Source organism: Chiloscyllium plagiosum, unplaced genomic scaffold, assembly GCF_037043375.1.
Source record: "Chiloscyllium plagiosum isolate Xiang-an unplaced genomic scaffold, Cpla_swu_hap1 HiC_scaffold_14, whole genome shotgun sequence".
Classification (NCBI taxonomy): domain Eukaryota; kingdom Metazoa; phylum Chordata; class Chondrichthyes; order Orectolobiformes; family Hemiscylliidae; genus Chiloscyllium; species Chiloscyllium plagiosum.
In genome coordinates, this window is record NW_028270152.1 from 16,410,407 (window position 1) to 16,427,985 (window position 17,579).

Consider the following 17,579-nt stretch of genomic DNA (forward strand, 5'->3'; position numbering starts at 1 on the left):
GGCATTAGGAAATATAGTACCTGACATTTGCAACTTGAACTGGGTAAGCAGCAGGAGGTTAACTGGTGTTGCTGCGCTGTGTAGGGTCTGTTGGTTAGGCTCCATCAAATTAGGCATCCAGTACCTTGATTCCTGCCAGTCTACACAAGTCTATGGTGAATCTAAAGGCTTCCAAAGCTTGACAATGATGCTAAGTAATCTTTTCAGTCTTGCTAGCATATTGGGCAATGCCTTCTGTTTGAACAGTTTTTAAAGGAATGATAAACTCATCCATCCCTTCATTATCTTCCCCTATCCAACAGGTAACCATTGATACACTAGCATTGTAGGAAAGATTAACCTCTCTTTCTTATTTACCTATTAAATGTTTAGTAAAGGATTGGCTTCCCTGACTGCTCATGCCTCTTAGTGGCTCTCATTCAAACAAAGAGCATGCTCTGTTCCTAGCAAATGTTACACCCTTGTACAGTTCAACCTGTGGTCATTATACCTACTTATTATTGCTGTTCCAACTTTGGAACCCATTTAAACACAATGGCAAGCTTCAAATACTCAAGCAGATTCACCCAGGTAACAAGCATACCTAGAGCACCATCTCTATTTGAAAGGGATTCAGTGAGAAAGAGTTGATTTATATCCTGCCTCAATGACCATAAGATGTTTCAAAGTTCTTACAGCCAATGAAATAATTTTTGACATGTAGCTATTGGGGAAGCAGCTTATTTACACACAGCAAGCTATCACAATCAGTTGTGTATCAATAATTGGATAATTCATGTTATGATCATGAGGGCTAATAGTTGGAGTTTGAATTAAGTAAACCGTGTCTTTAATGCTATTAGGACTACTACTTTACATTTCAGTAACTATATCAAAAAGAAAATCCAGACCCACTAAAAACACAGAACAGCTTTCGTTTTCTGCTGAAAAACCAGATCCAGAGCAGTGCTACATCACATTTGTGTTCAGTACAGCACATGCTACCATAAATGTAGATAATTATGTCCAAGATACAGAAATGTACCAACTAAATTCTAGGGAAATCTCAATTACTTCAGCTATATTTTAACCAAAATTCTGAAATATCAATTCTGTATGTAAGACAGATCATGATGTGAAAAGAGTAGTTTTCAACTTAAGTAATGACAGCATATTTTTCCTGTTTCAAGAACAAAAAATTGAGTATTCTTTACTTTGCAACCATAAGATTCATTTGAAAATGTAATACAGATTGGTCAAATATAAGCTGGGAAATAGAGAATGTTGAATAATTTCATTTTAGAATTGAATTGGTTTAATATTTGAGCATTTATGTGAAGTTGTTTTAGAATTAACACTTTTTATTAGACAAATTTTGGAGGATGATTTCATGTATGCAGTTGCAGTAGACATATAATGCGAGAGAGAAAATTTGGTTGAATATCTCATGAAAATCTACCTCTAATTTTGCATAGTTTAAGTTTCTGTAATGAAGCTGAAATGAAATAGTATTTTGACTGAAAAAAACATTTATTGGAACAGCCTCCTTTTATATTAGATTGTAACAAATTAGTTTCTATGTCCAGTTAGACGTTTACAGGCTACATTAAGTACTTCTCCGTAGACCTTAAGAAAAGTACCATCATACAGTAAATGCCTAACATCAGAAACTAGTTTGACTCACTCAGTACAGAAATGAGAATCTCTCTTTGCCCTCCCACTTGCTTTGGGAGAACTTTTTGGCAAGGGCATATTGTATGCATTTTTCATTTACAACAAATTACATTCTAAAGAGTGAACAGACAAATTAGAAAAATCACTAAAGCCAATGCAGTAAATGTAATTGCATACCTGTTGCTGTATCTCTTAAAATTTACAACTCAATGCATAGTCTTGGCAAAACTTTACTTTAGAAGAAAAACTGCCATCATGTAATATAACACCTAGGATTCAACATGTAATACACTAAATTTTAACTTATTTATCTGTATCATCACCAAGTCATTCATTCTTTGGAAGAAGAAATTTGATGTCATCTTCAACCTCAATGGTGAGAAAGTTTTTGCTATATCGTCTATATGGCTCACCATTTGGCCCAATAAGGAATTTCTCAAAATTCCAGCCAATATCAGAGCGACGGACTGGCTTCCAATCTATAAACTTTGGATCGCGCATTAAGATGTCAGGATCATCATAAGCTTCAGGCAACTTCTTCTTCAGAAAAGTGAAGACTGGATTCTCATCTTCTCCATTTACTTCAATCTTTTTGGACAAATAGAAATTTGGTTCAAAGCCATTGCCTGGACGGACATATTTCAAGGAATTAAGGATCTCCTCATTGTAGATATTTTCCTACAAAATCAATGTAAAAGTACATTAAACTTGTGGATTTCTAAATTGCAGATTTTTTCTTTCAGGACAAGTCTAAGACCACTATGGAATCACAGTTGAAACTATTTTGCATAGTATTACTGGGATTAAAATGATGAGTGATTCTATGTTCCTACGTTGCACATTTTTACTTAAACAATAACCAAACAAAAGTCTGAATTAATCAAAGATTGACAATTGTTATCACAAACTTTAAGTGAATAAGGAGACTTAAATAAAACTCCTTAAAAGTAAAATTATTTCTGTAAAGTCTGAATTTCAAATTTGCATCTAAATAGCTATATAAGGTTTGATAACATTTTAATTTTTATCAGAAATATATTAATACGTATAACTGGGTCTGCAATAATATAAATCACTATTTAGAATAAGGTTTACACTAAAAGAAACAAGTCAATTAAAACAAGTAGTAAAATGTTCTGCAAGAAAGGAATGTACTTTGTCCTGAAAAGTGTTCAGTTTACCTGGTAGCCAAATTGGTTGCAAGGAAAACCCAGAATTACAAACCCCTGGTTGCCGTAGCGACTCTGGAGCTCATTCATCTGTTGGTAATCCCTGATGGTTGTGCCTCATAAGGATGCAACATTTTCGATCAACACCACCTTTCCTATGAGGTTGGAGAAACTGAAGATCTCACCATTGAGTAGTTCCATAGATAATTCATAAAATGTCATTCCATTATCTGCCATCTTTCTTGCTAGTATTTAGCACTTTTCTGCAACACACTTAGATACAGGAGCGTTCGTACTTTTGAATAATTGGAAATGTGCTCAAGATATCAAGTCAGTAACAATCTTTTGAAATTTTTGATACTTTGATCCAAGAAAGAACATCACCACTCTAAGAAAAAAAGACAATAAATAAATTACATCTGCATGCACTCTTGTCTGCAAAACCACCTATGATATTTATATCAACTTCTTCCCATCATAGACATATTCTATTTTAAATATATATTTATGTAATTACAGAACAACCAAGTTTACATGTTTGTTTTGATAGAAGTGATGCTGTCGTAACTCAATTTTGCAGTTAGGAGAAAGTGAGGGACTCCAGATGCTGGAGAGTCGAGTCAAAAAGTGTGGTGCTGGAAAAGTACAGCAGATCAGGGCAGCATCTGAGGAGCAGCAGAGTGGACATTTTGGGCATAAGCTCTTCATCACATTCATGATTGAAGGGTTGTACTTTTCCAGTGCTACACTTGTCAACTCTCAATTTTACAGTTCCAAGCTCGCCCATCTGGATTACGCAAAAAATTCCTTTGCTCCAGTCAACTCAATTTCTACTTTCTCAGGTCAGACAGATGGATCGCTTGGAATTTCCAACTGAAACCTTACAAGAAGTGTAAGACTCCCTTCACATATTCAAAGCATCCAGTACCTTTGTGGCAGTTACTTTAGGCTTTTTTTAAAGGTCTGCTTAAATGTTGACAAATAAGGAAGTATGTGCAGAAGTTTCAATGCTGTCTGTTTTCAATAAAAAGTAAATTAAAAAATAAACAGTAAACAATTCAGTCTTTCTTCATTCTTTAAAATTTTGATTACATTTTGCCTAATTCAATTGTATTAGTATCAAGGCTGTGCTCAGTCATGATTTTCAAACCTAGCTTGCCCAGTAGTGATGAGGTTGATTCAGTTTTGACATCCAGTTTATACTCTGTAATATGTTCTTTTGAAAACAACATAAAATTGAGTAGGTTGTAGACAGACATTTAAACCCATGGGTTTCATTCCCAATGGAGTGTAACACTAATTTACCCTAACCAAGTTTAACAACGTTGGATTAAGCATCATAAAATCAGCCCAGTTTTTTTTTCTAATTCATTCATGGAATGTGGGTGTGACTAGGTGGGGAAGGTATCGAAAGCTTCCTGTTGAACATTCAGGTCCATTTGATGTAGGTAGACCCACAATATTAGTCGAGAAGAGGTACCAAGATTTTGACGAATAACTGAAGGAACAGCAATCTATTTCCAAGTCCAGATGAGAAGTGACTTGGAAGAGAACTTGCAAGAACTGCTGTTTCTATGTATTGCTGTCCTTATCCTTCTCAAATGTAGTAATGTAGCTTTGGAAGATACCATCTGAGTGTCTGTGAATTTCTGCAGTGTGCCTTAAGGATGGTACATGCTGCTGCAACTGAGCATTGATGGAGGGATTGAATGTTATGCAAATCAAACAGGTTTTCTTATCCTGGATGATGTCATGTTTCTTGAATGTTGTTGGAGCTGCACTCATCCAAGCGAGTGGTAGTTTTCATCGGCAGACTTTGGGGAGTCAGGAGGTGAGTACCTGCAGGATTTCTGGCCTCTGATCTGCTTTGGAGACTACAGTATTTATATGGCTTGTCCAATTCAGTTTCTAGTCATAGTAACCCTCAGGATATAGATAATAAAGGATTCAGTAATAGTGATACCTTTGAATGTCAAGAAGCAATGGTTAGATATCTTTTTTGTTAGATATTGGTGTTGAAAATGTTACTTGTCAAGTGCCTGCCCAAACTGAATTATATCCAGGTCTTGCTGCATTTAGACTCGCACTGCTTTAGTATCTCAGGAGTTGTAAATGGTGCTGAACATTGTGCAATCATCAGCGTACATCCCAATTCTGACCTTTCGATGGAGCAAAGATTGTCAATGAAGCAGCAAAAGATGGGTAGGCCGAGGACAATACTCTGAGGAAACTCTGCATTTATCTTCGAACTGAGGTGACTGACCTCCAACAATGACAACCATATTCCTTTCTCCAGTTATGATTCCAACCAGCAGAGACTTTGTCCCCTGATTTCTGTTGTTTTGCTAAGGTTTCTTGATGTTAGACTGAGTCAAATGCTGCCTTGATGTCAAGCATAGTAACTCTCACCTCACCTCTGGAATTCAGCTCTTTAGTTCATTTATGAACCAAGGCGACAATGACGTCAGGAGTTGAGTGGCTGTGGTGGAATCCAAACTGAGTATTAGTGAGCGGGTTATTATGACGCAAGTGCTGGTTGATACACTATTGATGACCCCTTCCATCACTTTTCTGAGTAATTAGAGTAGATTAATGGTGTGGTAATTAGCCAGGTTGGATTTGTTCTGCTTTTGTGCACAGGATATACCTGGGCAATTTTCCAGGATATAGCTGTGCTGGAAAACTATATATTGTTATTAAATCTATTTTATTTTTTAAAAAAAGGTTTTAACAGCACTACCACTCTACAACATCGACAGGGGCCGAAACGTCTGCAACACAAATTCCCAGCTCGGCGAGCAGAACCATAATGAGCACCCGAGCTACAAATCTCACAAACTTTGAACAACATAACCATTTACAAGTATACCACATGCATGAGAACATTATCACATGCAAGTTAATTCTGATGTCCCTGCTACAGATTGTTAAACTTGAAAAGGTTCAGAAAAGATTTACAAGGATGTTGCCTGGATTGGAGGATTTGAACTATAGGAAAAGGCTGAATAAGCTGGGGCTTTTGTTTCCTTGGAGCATTGGAGGCTGAGGGGTGACCTTATAGTGGTATATAAAATCATGAGGGGCACAGAAAGGGTGAACAATGTCTTTTTCTTCAGGTTGGGGAGTCCAAACCTCGAAGGCATAGATTTAAGGTGAGAGAGGAAAGATTTACAAGGGACCTAAGGAGCAACATTTTCATGCAGAAAGTGGTGTATGGTGTATGCTAAAGGAAATGATGGAGGCAGGTACATTTACAACACTTAAAAGGCATCTGATGGGTACATGAATAGTAAGGGTTTAGAGAGATGTGGGCCAAATGCTGGCAAATGGGACTAGATCAGTTTGGGATTTTTGTTAGGCGCAGATGAGTTAGACTGAAAACTATAGTTCATTGCCTCAGTTTTCCTTTTATACTGATGTCTAGCTTCCCCCATCATTTAGGCTTCTCCTTTGGTTAGTTGTATAATTATACAACCATATTGGCAGGACTGCAGAAATGTCTCTTGACTGCTTAACATGCATGTAGTTCTTTATTATTGCATGTGCATCCTTCAAGGCAAAAATGGCCATCTAGCCATTTATCATCTAGCCTATTTGATGGAACTTTGTGGAGTACGCAGGTTATTACAACAGATAATCTGTACCCAGAAAGCCATGCTGCAAATAGGACACTACAGACAATTGAGCTTTAGACAATTTACTGCCTTGGATTTCCTCTCCTAGCTTAAAATGCATAAAACTGTATAAAACCCTGGGACCTGATCAGGTATACCATAGAACTCTGTGGAAAACTAGGGGAATGATTGCTGGGCCCCTCAGGATTTCTGAGATAATTGTATCATCGATAGCCACAGGTGAGGTGCTGAGTGACTAAAGGTTGGCTAATGTGCCACTATTTTAAAAAGGTGGCAAGTTGCATTTCTGGTCAGAAAGGATATCACAGCTGTGCTGAAGGAGGGCACTATTGGAGGACTCGAGCAGTGAGGCATTATGGACAGAGCTCAAATAGGAAGGGAAACAATGTTGGGGCTATACTACAGGCTTCCCAACAGCGAGCATGAGATAGAGGTACAAATATGTAAACAGATTATGGAAAGATGTAGGAACAACAGGGTGGTGGTGATAGGAGATTTTTATTTTCCTAATATTGACTGGGATTCACTTTGTATTAGAGGTCCAGATGGAGCAGAATTTGTAAGCAGCATCCAGGAGGGTTTTATAGAGCACTATGTCAGTATTCAACTTGGGAAGGGTCCATACTGGACCTGGTGTTAGGGAATGAGCCCAGTCAGGTGTTGAAGTTGCAGTAGGGGACTACTTTGGGAATAGTGCTCACAATTCCACAAGTTTTAGAATACTCATGGACAAAGATAAGATTGATCCTAAAGGAAGAGTGCTAAATTGGGAGAAGGCCAACTATAGCAAAATTTGGCAGGAGCTGGGATATGTGGATTGGGAGCAGTTATTTGAAGGTAAATCTACATTTGATATGTGGGAGGCTTTTAGACAGAGGTTGATTAGGGTGCAGGACAGACATGTCCCTATGAAAATGAGGGATAAAAATGCAAGATTGGGGAACCATGGATGACAGGTGCAATTGTGATACTAACAAAGCAAAAAAAGGAAGTGTACATAGGGTCTAGGTGACTGAAAACAGATGAAGTTTTGGAAGAATATTAGGGAAGTAGGTCCAATCTGAAATTAGGAATTAAGAGGGCTAAAAGAGGTCATGAAATATCTAGCAAACAGGGTTAAGGAAAATCCCAAAGCCATTTATTTGTATATAAAGAGCAAGAGTGAGATGTTAAAGGGTTAATTTGTTCTGCTGCCCTTCAAGAAATTGGATGTCCCAGGGAGTAGGGTAGTATGTCTCTGTCTTGCAGGTAGAATGTAAAAAAAATTACATTGCCATCTCCTGCTATTCAGAATCAATAAGAACATTGCAGTTAAAATTCTGACCACACCCTGAAGTTAAAATAAATGATTTACATCAGATCTTGTTATTAAGGAAAGATCTACATCACATTGTTTCCGAAATAATCATAGAGTCATAGAGGTCTACAGCATGGAAACAGACCCTTCAGTCTAACCCACCTATGTTGACCCGATATCCCAACCCAATCTAGTCCCACCTGCCAAATCACTACATTGTGTCTTAAGTGGCATGTGACTATGGGGGAGTGGCTGGGGGTTATCTTGTGAGCATTACTGACTGTGATGTAAAATCTTATATAAAGGAAAAATTGCTCTGTTTGTTCAGAGAGATCTCTTGACACAGCTTCGCAAGCATTGCTAAGAGTGTTAAGTGACACTCCAAACCTTGAATTTGCTTAATGAATTTTGGCTGTTCACAGAAGTTGGCGTATTGCAGTTGCATCAAGTGTCTAAGAATCTCAAGAAAAAGAACCTAACATTTATTGGCAGTAGTGGGATTCCAACAGCTTCTAGATGGACTAAGTGATTACCTGCATGACAGTAACATGAGACAGATGGGCCCACTTGGTAAGATTACTTTGATCTCTCTCATTAACTAATCACTCAATCAACCCCTCGTCCCCTAGGAGTCTGCAGTGATGGAATCTCTGAGATAACATGCACTTGTAAGCCAACGAGTTTGCTTTCAGAACCCTAGAATTTGGAGGTTTGAGTCCTCAGAACCATAAGTTCACTGGAAGGGAGGTTAGAGTCCCTCCCTGAATTCACAGGTTTGAGTTCTCGGAACCACAAGTTACTAGAAAGGGAAGTTAGAATTTGGAGGTTAGGGTCCTCTAATAGTGGGGTTTGAGGCATTGGAGCATAGTACATAAGATAAAGAATAACTAATGTGTCTGTCACAATCACCCTGCCTTAGACCAGTTGTTAAGAGGGGAAAATCCCCCACATGAAGGTCAGGAACCTGAACTGGGTGTGAAGATTGAAGACACTGGACTAGATTATAGATAAGTTAGGAAGTTGAGACTTTAAAAATGGTACAGATGTTGGATAACTCGGGTGTCAGAACCCCTTTGCTTCGGTTATGCTGGGATGACCCCAAAATGAGGAATGGTTCAGGTGCCTGTCAGGATGTTTTTATATTTTAAAAAAATTGGGAAATGAAATTTGGCTGAAAGGAGGAACTTGGGACATAGATAAACGTTTAAAAGCAGAAGAGGCAATTTGGAAACGTAATATGGGGACTAAATGGAAAACTTTCATATCCACATGAGGAAAAAAAGCAGGAATTTTCAGCATTGCTTCACCTGAGGCCCACTGAAGATGTTACCTAGTGGGGTAACACAACGTCTGGAAATGAACCTTCCAGCTCAGTGAGCAAACCTACATCCATGGTGAAAGACTGCTGAGGAAATAAACAAATCTAAACAGGCCAGCTGGGAGAATTATGCGTGTCAAAGAGGGATTAGAAGTGTGATAATGAGGGAAAACCGAAGTCTTGGGTCTGTGTAAGGATTATGATATGAGTAAAGGAAAACAGGAAAAATTGAGAAAGCAAAGACAAAATAAGGAATCAGAGTCAAAACACCAAGCTGGACTATCAAGTAGGAATAAAATGGAGGTACCTCCTGACATGTTTGGTCTGCCAATAATGTTTCAGGGACACCTATTCAGAACTCACTGTATGTCCAAAATCTCCTCAAAGTCATCCTCCTTCCCAAGCAATTGACCATAATCAAATGTGCTGCTCTCTGTGAACTGGCAGGCACTAAATAGATCACTGACCTCAAAAACAACAAGCATACCAGACATTGTCACTGTGCAGCATTTACAGGGGGATGTCCCTGACCCAGAAAAACAAATATGGAAGACGCATGGGTGTTCGCACTCTGTGTCAAAAGTATGTATACCTAATGCTTGTTACCAACGCTAATAATACCTGGAATATTTTATTCCGTTTTTACTGTCATTTTACGTTTCAGTTCATAGATGTCAATTTAAATTGTAGCTATTTAGAAAATATTCATACGTTGCTTTTTGTTAAGTGACTACTCATTTCCATTTTCTACAAGTTTACACAAAACTATTAGCAATTAGTACTTCCTAACAAAAAAATTGAAGTACTTGTTTGTGTATTGATGTTATATTCTATGTAAAACATATTATTTCTATCAATTATTTACAACATTTTAGAATTAGAGATCTTGGCGTGTGAGATGACACAAGAACTTAATTAGTATACTGTAATTAGCTTACTGTAATTTCAGAAGGGACAAGTGCAATGGCTATCAGTTCCTTTTGAATGATTCTCAGCTGGCAGGACTGTTTAAAGATTGACTAGATATAGCAGCAAAAAAAAAATTAAACTTCAAGGAAAAATCTACAAGTGAATACTGCTGGTAAAGCCTTGCTCAGGTGATCAGGAAAGTAGAAGACTTGAAATTAAATTTTATTACAACTAAGCATAAAGTCAAAAGTAACAGAAGTTTGAAAATGTAGTTAGAAATCAGGAACTGTGAAATACTTTTCCTGACAGCTTCACATTAGGCAAAAATGCGTACTGCAGATGCTGGAGATTAATGTCAAGAGTAAGGTGCTGGAAAAGCACAATAGGTCAGGCAGCATCCGAGGAGCAGGAAAGTCGATGTTTCAGGCAAAAGCCTTTCATCAGAAATTACATTCACATTAGCCAAGTATTAATTTGTTAAAGGAAAATACTTTTTGAACAACATGAATGGGGTCCCAGAGAGATTGATTTTAGGACCATTGATTGTTGTTTATAAATGACTGAATTGTTCAGGCAGTACAGTTTAAAAGTTTATGGATTGTATAAAACTTGATAATGTCATAAATAGTGAACAGAGTAACAGACTTCAAGAATTCAAAGAATGTTGAAATCGGAAGACACAATTTAGTGTAGTTAAATATGTGACTCTTCATACTGATACCCACCTTGGCAAGGAAGGAATGAGACAGGAAATGCAAAGATACTTTCAGCAACTAATATCATCTCTAGAGTTTCTCCATTCACAGGTAAAGCACGCCCTCGGACCACTGCCCACCTCTCCACAACCTGGTCCAATGGATTCAATCAGCTCCCTTGTCATGAGCATGAAAAGTGAAGAAGCTAACTATGGTGAAGAGGTAAAGGTCCATACGCTTTTTGTCAGTGGCCGCCCTATGGATATTAAGCTACGTGAGCTTTACTTTCTCTTTCGATCATTTAAGGGATATGAAGGTTCACTGATCAAGCTAACACCAAAGCAGCCAGTTGGCTTTGTTATATGTAACAGCAGAGCTGGAGCAGAGGCAGCAAAGAATGCTACGTTCACCTGCAGCACTACATGCTCAGGTGCGCTGGTATTCTCCATCTGAAACATCTCCGCAAGAATTGACGTGTCATCAGTTTTGTTAAGTATTTAATTGTCCTCATCCAAGAATTCAGATTTCTCCATGGAATGGTGTGCAAGTACAGACTGGATTTTGTTTTCAGGTTGGAGTTTAATGAAGGAGATTTTGGATAACTGGCTCGTTTTCACTCAACTTAGAGGGGGTGGACTGGTCACTAAGGACTGTGGATTTAAGAACTTTACTGGTGAACTCTTTTATTTCCACCTGGGAGGATCCTATCTACTGCATGGACTAGTAATTCTTGATGTTATAATAATTGTATGTTGTGTGTCAATACTGGCTGTCAGATTCTTATGAATAAACTGGTAGTGCCTTTTAATTGGTTATCATGGAATGATAAAAGGAGGGAATGAGATGTTAAACGGTTAATTTGTTCTGCTGACCTTCAAGAAATTGGATGTCCTGGGGGTGGGGTTGGTATGTTTCTCGGTCTTGCAAGTAGAATGTAAAAAAATTTGCATTGCCATCTCCTGCTATTCAGAGTAAATTTACTTCGTCATTTCCTGCTATTCAGAATCAATAAGAACATTACAGTTAAAATTCTGACCACACCTTGCAGTTAAAAAAAGGATTCACACCAGATCTTGTCATTAAGGAATGATCTACATCAGTTTCTCGAAATAATCAAATCACTACATTGGGTCTTGAGTAGCATGTGACTATGGGGGAGTGGCTGGGGGGTTGTCTTGTGGGCATTGCTGACCGTGATGTAAAATCTTGTATAAAAGGAAGAACTGGTCCCTTTGTTCAGAAAGATCTCTTGACACGGCTTCGCAAGTGATCCTCCAAAGCTTGTACTTGCTCAATAAGTTTTGGATATTCATAGAAATTGGCATATTACTGCTGCATCGTGTGTAAAAGTCTCAAGAAAAAGAACCTAACAAGAGGATAACTAGAGAAAGGGTTGGCCCACTCAAGAAGAAAGGAGGAAAGTTATGTGTGGAGTCAGAGAAAATGGGTGAGGTTCGTAATGAGTACTTTGCATGAGGGACATGATGGATGTTGGGGTTAGGGATAGATGTTTGAATACTCTAGGTCAAGTCGGCATACGGAGGGAGAAAGTGTTGAGTATTCTAAAAGTTATTAAGGGAGACAAGTCCCCAGGTCCGGATGGGACCTATGCTGCTACCTTCAGGTTACTGAGGGAAGCAAGAGAGGAAATAGCTGGGGCCTTAACAGATATCTTTACAGCATCCTTGAACTCAGGTGAGTCCCGGAGGACTGGTGATTTGCTAATGTTGTCCCCTTGTTTAAGGGTAGAAGGGATAATCTAGGTAATTATTGACTGGTGAGCCTGATGTCAGTGATAGGGAAGGGGCTGGAGAAGCTACTGAGGGATAGGATCTATTTACATTTGGAAGAAAATGGGCTTATCAATGATAGGCAACATGGTTTAATGCATGTTGCAGGGAAGGTCATGTCCTACCAACTTAATAGAATTCTTTTAGGAAGTGACAAAGTTGATTGATGAGGGAAGGGCAGCAGATGTCACATACATGGACTTCAGTAAGGCATTTGATAAGGTTTCCCCATGGTAGGCTGATGGAGAAAGTGAAGTCGCATGGGGTCCAGGGTGTACTAACTACATGGATAGAGAACTGGCTGGGCAGCAGGAAACAGAGAGTAAATAGTGGAAGAGAGTTTCTCAAAATGGAGAACTATAACCAGTGGTGTTCCACACGGATCTGTGTTGGGACCACTGTTGTTTGTGATCTGGAAGAAGGTATAGGTGGTCTGATTAGCAAGTTTGCAGGAGACACTAAATTTGCTGGAGTAGCAGATAGTGAGGGGTTCTATCAGGGAATGCAGCAGAATATAGATAGATTGCAGAGTTGAGCAGAGAAATGGCAGATGGAGTTCAAACCGGTCAAATGCGAGGTGATGCATTTTGGAAGATCCAATTCAAAAGTGACCTATACAGTAAATGGAAAAGCCCTTGGGAAAATAAATGTATAGAGAGATCTGAGTGTTCAGGTCCATTGTACCCTGAAGGTAGCAGCATAGGTCAATAAAGTGGTCAAGAAAGCATGCTTTCCTTCATCGGACGGGGTATTGAATACAACATTTGGCAGATCATGTGACAGTTGTATCGGATTTTGGTCAGCCACATTTGGAATACTGTGTACAGTTCTGGTTGCCACATTACCAAAAGGATGTGGATGCTTTAGAGAGGGTGCAGAGGAGGTTCATGAAGATGTTGTCTGGTGTGGAGGGTGCTAGCTATGAAGAGTGGTTGAGTGGATTGGAGTTATTTTTATTAGAAAGATGGAGGTTGAAGGAGGACCTGATTGAGGTCTACAAAATCCTGAAAGGTATAGACAGGGTGGATAGCAAGAAGCGTTTTCCCAGGGTGGGGGAGTCAATTACTAGGGGATCATGAGTTCAAGGTGAGAGGGGAAATGTTTAAGGGAGATATGCTTGAAAGACAGAGGGCGGTGGGTGCCTAGAACGTGTTGCCAGTGGAGATGGTAGAGGTCGGCACGATAACGTCATTTAAGATATATCTAGACAGTCACGTGAATGGGCAGGAAACAGAGTGTTACAGATCCTTAGAAAATAGGTGACAGGTTTAGATAGAGGATCTAGCTCAGTGCAGGTTTGGAAGGCCTAAGGCCCTGTTCCTGTGCTGTAATCTTCTTTGTTCTTTCTTTGAAAAGCCAGGGAACTATAGACTAGCAAGCCCGACATCAGTGGGGGGCATGTTATTGGAGGGAATCCTGAGGGACAGGATTTATATGTATTTGGAAAAGCAAGGACTGATTAGAGATAATCAACATGGCTTTGTGTATGGGAAATCGTGCTACACTAACTTGATTGAGTTTTTTGGAAGAAATAACAAAGAGGATTGATGAGGGCAGAGTGGTAGATGTGAACAATATGGATTTCAGTAAGGCGTTCGAGAAGGTTCCTCATGGTAGACCGGTTTCTCATGGTAGACCAGTTAGCAAAGTTGGATCACATGGAATACAGGGAGAACTAGCCACTTAGATACAGAACAGGCTCAAAGGTAAAAGACAGAAGGTGGTGATGGAGAAAGTGAGGACTGCAAATGCTGGAGAGTCAGAGATGAAAGGTGTGACACTGGAAAAACACAGCAGATCAGGCAGCATCTGAACAGCAGGAGAGTTGACCGTTCGAGTATATGTCCTTCATCAGGAATGTGATAGGGGTGGTGGAGGATTGCTTTTCAGGCTGGAGGCCTGTGACCAGTGATGTGCCACAAGGTTTGGTGTTGGGTCCAGTGCTTTTCGTCATTTATATTAATAATTTGGATGTGAACATAGGAGGTATGATTAGTAAGTTTGCAAATTATACAAAAATTTGAGGTGTAGCAGACTGCAAAGATGGTTACCTCAGAGTACAAAGGGCCAATGGGCTGAGGAGTGGCAGATGGAATTAAATTTTGGGAAGGCTAATCAGGGTAGGACTTGTACACTTAATGGTAAGGTCCTGAGTAGTGTTGCTGAACAACAAGATCTTGGAGTGCAGATTCATAGTTCCTTGAAAGTGGAGTCACTGGTAGATAGGATAGTGAAAACGGCATTTTGTATGCTTTCTTTAATTGGTTAATGCATTGAGTGTAGGAGTTGGGAGGTCATGTTGCAGCTGTACAGGACACTGGTTAGGCTACTTTTTGAGTACTGTATGCGATTCTGGTCTCCCTGCTCTAGGAAAGATGTGAAACTTGAAAGGGTTCAGAAGTGATTTATAACAATATTGCTAGGGTTTGAGCTACAGGGAGAGGCTGAAAAGGCTGAGGCTGTCGTCCCTGGCGTGTGAGAGGCTGAAGGGTGACCTTATAGAGGTTTATTAAATCCTGAGGGGCATGGATAGGATAAATAGACAAGGTCTTTTCCTTGGGTGAGGGATTCCAAAACTAGAGGGCACAGGTTTAAGGTGAGAGGATAATGATTTTAAAAGGACCTAAGGGGCAAGTTTTTCACGCAGAGTGTGGTGCATATATGGAATGAGCTGCCAGAGGAAGTGGTGGAGACTGGTACAATCAAAACATTTAAGAGTCATCTGAATGGGTATATGAATAGGAAGGGTTTAGAGGGATATGAGCCAAGTGCTTGCAAATGGGACTAGATCAATTTAGGATATCTGGTTGGCATGGACCAGTTGGACCTTAGGGTCTGTTTCCATGCTGTACATCTCTATGACTCTAAGTAGGTTTTCCCCTCATGTTGGTTCCCTGAAACAAGCAGATATGGTACATACACCCTTTAAGATCCAATCAGCTTTGATGCCACACAGCCACCCTTAATGAAAAACACTTCAATCCCTCAGTGCCTCTTGGATGTGATGTTCAACCAGGAGGAGTACTGATTCACCACCTGAAGGAAAGCAAGATGTGGCAATAAGTGGCAGGTCTTTTGCTTTTGTTTGGCCTGTTGCCACGTGACTTCATGCAATGCAAAATCATTTAAGGAAGCCATTCACTCCTGGCTGTTTACCATAGTGTTAGTACCTCTGGTAGTTTCTTGCCCATGTTGCTTCTGAGTCACAAATTGAACATTCATATCTTTTCCATTGCAAAAACTGAATATTACAAGTGAGATTTTCTTCTAACATTTCTCTAAAACTCCAGACAAGGCATAGAAAAATACTTTCCTCTAACTGATGCTCCTTTTTTCCAGTTCTATTCACCCAGTTTTCTCTTTCACAAGAACAGAAAATGCTGGAACTCAGAACAAAGATTTCCTTGACTTTGCCCACATGACTTGCTCAGTCCAACCTTTTTAGGTTGTTTCAGATTTCCAGCAGCAGCAGTTTCTTTTTCAGGTTATCAGGAGTTTGTTTCATCATACCAGTCTTGATTTTCTTCTTTCTTTTACCCGTGCTACAATAAACTCTCCTTGTATCACTCTCCTAATACTCTTCTGTTTCTCCCAGCTCCTTATTGATGTTGAAGTGGAGTCTGTGGTAGACTCCTAATCTCACTCATCCTTCCCTAGGACATTAAAACCCTTCAAACTCCCCTCCCTCCAATAAATGATAAACTTCCAAAGCACAAGCTGGAAAAAGTAAAGCCCCCAAAGTGTTCGAAATTTTTAAACAGCCTCTGTGGAGAGAGAACTGGTGTTTAGATTCAGTGACCATTGACTTGGAAGATCGTCTCCTCAACCTTGTTGATATGACTAGAACATGAAATATTGGAAAATTACTCAGTCAGCAACTGTGATGACAGAAGTACTGTTTCAACTGGACGACCATTGACTTGTGTTATCTATTCTCGGCATGTGAGTTTTTGGCCTTCCGACTATGTTATTTTCAGAAGAACGATGATTATATACACTCACTCACTCACGATTACTCCTCTGATGCCGATGCACGACCTTGCCTCCCCAGTGAAATTATTTACCTGTTGAACGGTTAAAATCGGTGATGATGACGAAGGGTAAGGCGGCAATGGGGTAGAGGCTGACTATTATGCGGATGGGTCTCCCGCCTGCTCGAGCCGGTGACCGTTATCCTCCCCCGCGTAGCGCGGGCGGGCGCGAGCTGGTGACCGTTATTCTTCTCTTCACCCACCCCCGGTGCGGGCGGGCGCGCGCGAGATAGTGACCGTTATCCTTACCCCTCCCGTGGTGCGGGCGGGCGCGCGATGGTGACCGTTATCCTTACCCCTCCCCCCGCGAGCGAGTGAGCGCGCGGTAGCTTCAAATGCTCGAGCGAATTCGTCTCACCAAGGGGCCGGCGAGTAACTGGTCTCCTCCCCGAGAGAGTACCAACCAACCCCCTACCGTCCGTATTAAATCGTCCTCCTTTTTAATATAGTTATTTTACTTTAACTGAGAATAGTCACTTTTGCTTTTCGAAAAGTCGAGCCTTCACACCTTGTAGTGTCAGCTCATTAGATCACATTTATAGCTCGTAGGTGATCTGGGTATATCGCATTTCTGGGAACTTGCTGTTCGCAAATTGGTTACTCCTTTTCCTACATTGCAGTATTGACAGTATGCCAGGAGTAGCTCATCGGCTGTAAAGCTGTTCTGCGAGGTCCTGAGGAAATGAAAGGATTTCTATATGTAAGTGCAAGCATTTCTAATGTTGTGCTAACATAATGTTTTAACCATCCTCTTACACCTCTATGACTCAAAGTCTTCTGTGTGAATGCTTTGAAGACAGTTCGGTGGTTCAACTGTCTATTACAATTCATATTCATGAATTCAAAGTTTGTGAGAAGATTTGTAGCTCCGGTGCTCGTTGTTGTGGTTCTGTTCGCCGAGTTGGGAATTTGTGTTGCAGACGTTTTGTCCCCTGTCTAAGTGACATCCTCAGAACTTGGGAGCCTCCTGTGAAGCGCTTCTGTGATGTTTCCTCCGGCATTTGTAATGGTTTGAATCTGCCGCTTCCGGTTGTCAGTTCCAGCTGTCCACTGCAGTGGTCGGTATATTGGGTCCAGGTCGA

General features: G+C 40.1%; 1 pseudogene across 1 annotated transcript; it reads right to left on the reverse strand.

The window, feature by feature from the left end:
• Nucleotides 1–1,696: 1,696 nt before the first annotated feature.
• LOC122558843 (glutathione peroxidase 2-like) lies at nt 1,697–16,828 on the reverse strand (annotated as a pseudogene). The gene is made up of 3 exons (XR_015759362.1): nt 16,531–16,828; nt 2,835–3,210; nt 1,697–2,331 (listed from the first exon to the last, which is right to left on the reverse strand). The product of XR_015759362.1 is annotated as a glutathione peroxidase 2-like (transcript).
• Between the last annotated feature and the right edge of the window lie 751 nt (nt 16,829–17,579).